The sequence below is a fragment of the Meles meles genome, chromosome 5, assembly GCF_922984935.1.
Source record: "Meles meles chromosome 5, mMelMel3.1 paternal haplotype, whole genome shotgun sequence".
Classification (NCBI taxonomy): domain Eukaryota; kingdom Metazoa; phylum Chordata; class Mammalia; order Carnivora; family Mustelidae; genus Meles; species Meles meles.
Genome location: NC_060070.1, coordinates 43,223,904 through 43,229,752, shown reverse-complemented (window position 1 = coordinate 43,229,752; position 5,849 = coordinate 43,223,904).

Here is a 5,849-nt window from a genome sequence, read left to right as displayed (position 1 = left end):
TCCCTCTCGCTCCAGTCCCATTTATGAAGCGCGGTCCCATCACGTGTTAATGAGCCTTTGTCCTGCCCTGGCAGCGGCGGCGGCACAGACCCCACCGAGGGAACTGCGCGGGGAGGGACCTGTGCACCGCGCAGCGCTGCACCCGTGGCTCCAAACTTTGCCGACGCGGGGCACCTGCCGTGGAGCCGGCCCTGGGGCCGGAGGGGACAAGCCTCTCCGGCCCGCTTCACCTACTTCTCTTCCTCATCCTCCTCCTTCTTCTGCGCCGCCGCCGCCGCGGTCCCGGGGGCTCCCACTGCCAGGACCTGGCTCTCCTCCCGGATACCCTCACACCCCGGCTGAGCCAAGAAGGGGCTCGTGCCTGCACCGTCCCCGACCTCAGGGCCATTAATCACGCGCCGCCCCGGCTGCGCGCAGCGCCAACACCTTGCGCGGGGGTCACGTCTGGGGCAGCCGGAAGGGAGAGGGGAGCAGGAGGCGAGAGGCCGAGGAGCCGCGGGCCGGGGGTGCGGCCACCGGCCGTTCAGCTTGCCCCAAGTCGCCCCCGCGATGGGCAATAGTGAGCCAGGCCGGGGGCGGGCGAAGCATTGGGACCGCGCTGCGCAGCCCCCGAGCAGTTTGCTACCTGGCGGTGGCCACGCAACCACCTGTCCTCCGCCCTCGGGGCACCGGCTGGCTTCGAGCTGGGAGCCTTCTCCATCCCCCGCCGCCCCCGTCGCCGCCGTCGCCGCCGCCCCCGTCGCCCCCGCCCGGCGCGGACCACTGGGGTGCGCCCCACCCGCACGCCCGGGCTACAAACAGTTGGGCTCCGTAGGCGGCTGGTTCTGCGCCTCCCTGTCCGGCGCGCCCCCTCCCCAGCCACTGGGGGTCCCGGCTCCCCGTCCCTCCCGCAAGAGGAGGACGCCCCCCGGCAGGGCCCGGCCGGAGGCGCACGGGGGCTCTGGGACAGCCGCCGCTGGCGCCTGGGGAACCGCGGTACGCCCGGTGGCCGCGACAGGAATTAGGGTACATGCTCGTTAATTGGTTCCACTATCAGCCGCCGTCTGCCTCCCGTGTGCACGGATCAAACCTTAATTGGTCTTTACATTTATCATGGTGAATTGCGAACCTACAAACAAGCCCGAGTCGCTGGTTCAGCAGAAAAGGCGCTCCCCCTCCCTCCAGGGCCCAAGCAGAGTTGTGGCGGCGGCGCTGGTGGTTGATTAGACATCTTTATCTCTCGTGAGTTGGGTCGGGGGAGAACTGCACGGTTTCCACCTGATGGAGGGAGCCACGTCTCTCTGGGCCCCAAGAACCCCGCCGAAGGCACTTGGTTCGCTTCCCAGTCCTCCTCTCCGTGGTTGCCACAGCGTTCATTTTATGACACCTCGCCAGTGATCTAGCAAATTCCGCCCCAGTCCTCATTCCGGACGCCCTCGGGTAGCGACTTCCACATTCCTCTCGCCCCAGGCCAGAGCCCAGCAGCATTAGTAACATCTGGATCCATATTTGGACTACTGGAGAGAATCTGAAAAAGCCAGCCTCTGAAGGAAGAGGGGAAATTGTTGGGGAGGAAGCTGGAGGGTGGCGAGTTCAGAAACTTGGAAGCAGTAAGTGCCTTTTGGCAACAGGCGAGTCATAGACAGGTTTCCTGCAGAGTGCTAGTTCTGTGTTCGAAAATCTCCCCAGATTGCTTTAGGTTAAAAGAAGTGTTTCCCATTTACCCCATCAGAGAAATAGCCATTTAAGAACCCACAACTGAAATGGTCGTTTTCTACTAGGTAGGTAGATGGAATAGGTTATAAATGAAGATCTGACTGACCCATCAATAGATGAAGGAATAACTGACAGGTGGGTAGATGTGGGATGAGCGCCGGGTATTAAACGCGATGCCTGGTACCCGCTCTACCCACAGCAGAGGAAAGCATCTTCAGGCCTACCTCCACGGGGGAGACAGCGTCATCTAATGATGTAAAAGGCTGGTAGGGAAGCTTCAGCATCTGTTGTTTCGGTTTTCTTTTGGGGTCATTGATGTTAGATTTCTACCTTCACCTACACCCTCGGCAGGAGGACATAGGCACAGTTTTGCCCTCCTTGTGACCCCCCAGACTCTAATTTCCCAAGTAAGTTGGTGACTTGACACCAACTTCAAAGTGCTGCCACTTCCCATGTAGCCCAGGTTCAAGTGATTGCGTCAAAAGAAAGGATCAAGGCAGGTCTTCTTGCTGGGATGAGCACCTCTTTCAGGTGACAGGAAAACTGGAGAGCTCATGGAAGGCTTTCCAGCAACAGGATTCACATGGGCGCAACCATTCTTCCCTGTGGGATGGTCATCTGTGCTCTTGGGGTGGCCCATGGGTTAAGGATCCCTGGCGTCCACAATTCTGACACACCCCACGGGTAACCCTGATAGGACATTCTCCCACTCATCAACCTACACCTTGGTGTTCAATATCAGATCTGAGGGTGAACACCATTTGCAGCCTACAAAAGGTACTCCATGGAACCATCATATCTCAACCCATTCACACCAACTTCTGCTTTTTCACAAAGAGGAGCAATCTAATTACCTTAAGGGTCTCTGAGTCATCCTGAATCTTTGGGTTGATGGTAGATTTTTAAATTTTTTTTCACTGAATTCTACGAAATTCCAAGCAGAATCCTGGGATCCAAATAGCTTGAAGTCTATTTGTTGAGTGACGGGTTGAAGTGACCTGTGGACAGAGTCAATCATTAAGAGTCTAATCAAATAGTGACTCCAGCAGCTATAACTATTTCGTCTGTGATTCTGTTGTTGTTCAGGCTGGGCGAAGGCTGGAGCCTGACAGCTGGTGAATTGTACTGACTTTCCATTTAGAGCTCAAGGATAATGCTCAGTAATGGAGTCAAAATTTGACTTGTGACCTGGCATTTTATCACCACATGTGAAAGCTTTGTTGAAACTGAGAGAGTTATTTTGTTGTTTGAAAAATGCAGTTCTTGTGGGCATGCTTGAACATGTTTAAAATTTAAAGTCTGTCCTGGACCCATCAGGATGTTAGATGCCCCCCACCCACCCACCCCACTCCCCAGTCAAAAGGCTGATTCACTTTTCCTTCAGAGCTGGAAGAAGAGCAGACAGCAAATAGCGTGAAAGCAAGAGGCTTTTTAGTGCCTCAGAGTTCACTCAGTGCAAGGATCACCTCTAAATGGGTGGAAACAACTTAGTCTCCCTACGTGGCTGGCCAGCCACTATAATCCTGAGAAAGTCAGCAAGAGTGACAAATGCAGGCTGTCAGCATCCCTATTAGGAACCTTATGTGGAGGGCACACATGCATTCAACACAAGACATTGGATGGCTCTTGGTCACCACCACCCAGGTTGAATTTGAACCCATGACTGTCTGGGGACCGAGTATGACAGTCCTTTATCAGGCTTATGCTGGTCCCTGCACTGCTCCATGGGAGGCTGTCTCGTTTTCTAGTTCTTTATCCTTTTAAAATTAGAACAGGGCTATGATGAGCCAATTTACTGTCGTTCTGTGTAATTTAGGTTATTCACTCAGTGAAATGTAGAGGATGAGAGCACAGTTAAGGCTGCGTATTTCAACTTCAAAGAAAGATCTCAATTTATTTCTGCCAAAATGTTAATAGTTTTACTGGACACAGAACATTAGAGAAGCATGTCCTGCTTTCTGAGATAGCTGTTGATCCTCAGGGAGCTGTGCTTCGAGGTTTCTTTTTTTTTTTTTTTTTTTTTTCTTTAACCTATGGTTGGCCTTGCCCCTCTCTCCCACTCCCCACAGGAGCAGTCTTTTGGGACTGATGCGTTAATGATTCTCTGGTTTGGGAACTGATGAGCAAAAACATCACTCCCTCTCAGAGTTTTGAAAGCTCTATCCAAGTTTGACCCTCGTGTTCTCTTTGGTATTTTCAGTGTGAGGCTCACACCGCAGGACTGGAATGCTCACTGATTAAAGACATTTTGGGGAATGATATTATGACTGCACGATTTCATTCTAATTCGGAGCATTGCTGTAGAGTTTCGACAGCTATTATTGGCTCTCCTTTGAAGCATTAAAGCATTTTGTTTTTCTGTGCTGGATGGGAATTTGCTTCCTCACTCCCAGTCTAAAGGGTAAGTGTCGGCAAGCCTGCAGATGGACGCGGCCAGGGCTCTGTCATCTCAGGCTTGAGATGGGAAATGCTTGCTCACAACATGCTCTGCCAGTGATGCAGGTAACCCAAAGAACGTCCTGCGCCACTTTTGCATGTTTCGCAAGAGCTACAAGCCGGAGATGGAAAATGACATTCTTTGTAACTCCACTATCAAAAAGAAAGGAAGGAAGGAAGGAAGGAAGGAAGGAAGGAAGGAAGAAAGAAAGAAAGAAAGAAAGAAAGAAAGAAAGAAAGAAAGAAAGGAAGAAAGAAAGAAAGAAAGAAAGAGGAAATCTGGTTTAGGTGGAGAAGGGGGTTGCCAGGGTAAGGAATGAATAGGTGAGGAAGGAGGATGGGCTTCCTCGACCTTGGGGGACACGGCGTTATGTCAGGCACAAAGAAATCACTGCTGCTTCTCCGTGATCTTCCCATATAACTAAACACATGCTCATTAGGGCGGTTTTTTTCACCTTCTCACCTTCTTTCATTAAACCCCACTCTTTAACAGCCCAGCTGAGCAGCAGCAAAGAAGGCTGAGAAATGACAGGAAGGCATTTTTCCTTTGTTCATATGTTTTGTTTTGTTTTTCATCACCAAGCAGAGGATCCGTAATGAGGAGACAGATCATCCTTTCACATCAAACCATATGAGGAGTATGTGCTAACTGATAATAAACAAACACATAGTGCAAATAAAGAGAGTGAGGAAACAGGTTAATAAAGCTTTTGTTCCTCCCTTGATTAAACTCTTGCAAAATAACTATCAAAAGTTCATAATTAAAAAGGCTACAAACATTCCATGTCTAAATATTTCACTTCTTTGAAAAATCGGGCAAGCAGCAGTATGAGAATGTCAAAATATGGCAAATAATGAAAAAAATAGTATTAAAAGACAGGTACTTCTTAAATAGTCACTTGGCCTGCCTTCTGAGTGAATTCTTTTCCTGGCATCTTTCCTGGTTTTCTCAACTTCAGGTGGGAGCTTAAAAAGGAAAATATCTACCCATCTCTGATTGTAAGGATTCAACGCCTTCATAAAGTAAAACTTCCAGCCTGGTGCCTGGAACTTCCGCTCTCTGTAATTGAGAGTTGTTTTTCTTTCTCCGCCACGACTGCTACATTGTAGCTGTGTCTGTATGAACTATCTGGAAAGGATGGCAGTATGGCCAGAGGATCTTTCATTCTTAAAGGAGAGGGCAGGGGCTGATTTGTAAACACAGTGCTCATGTTTTGCTGGTTTCTTGGGGGCTCAGCTGTGACTTCTTTGCTGTGGCTCCCATTCTAAACAGATGCCGTCGATTATCTGCTTTACACAGGGGTCTGGATGTACTGATACCTTAAGAAGTCCGCATTATCTACTCCCTGCAGTTCACCAGCTTTTCCTTGAAATGCAGCTGCCAGTAAAAATGAGAATTGGCAAAAGCCAATGGGGTACATGATTAGTCTGTGGGTTTGTTCCCTTATCTGTTGTATCCAAAACATGTTAAAGAAACAAGTACAGCTCAGACTTCATTGTTTCAACAGCATGGAAGGATTGAGAGTATCATATTGTTTTTGAATTTGTGTTTAAAGAATTATCAGTTTAGACAGGTCATGAGATTTGGGAGCAAAACGCCAGCTAAGGCACCAGTGACACAGGCTGTAACTTACCATTTCTAGACCTCACTTTTCTATTCTGTGAGATGGGAATAACACCAATCTCTCTCTCTCTTTTTTTAATACAGTCTTTGAGCC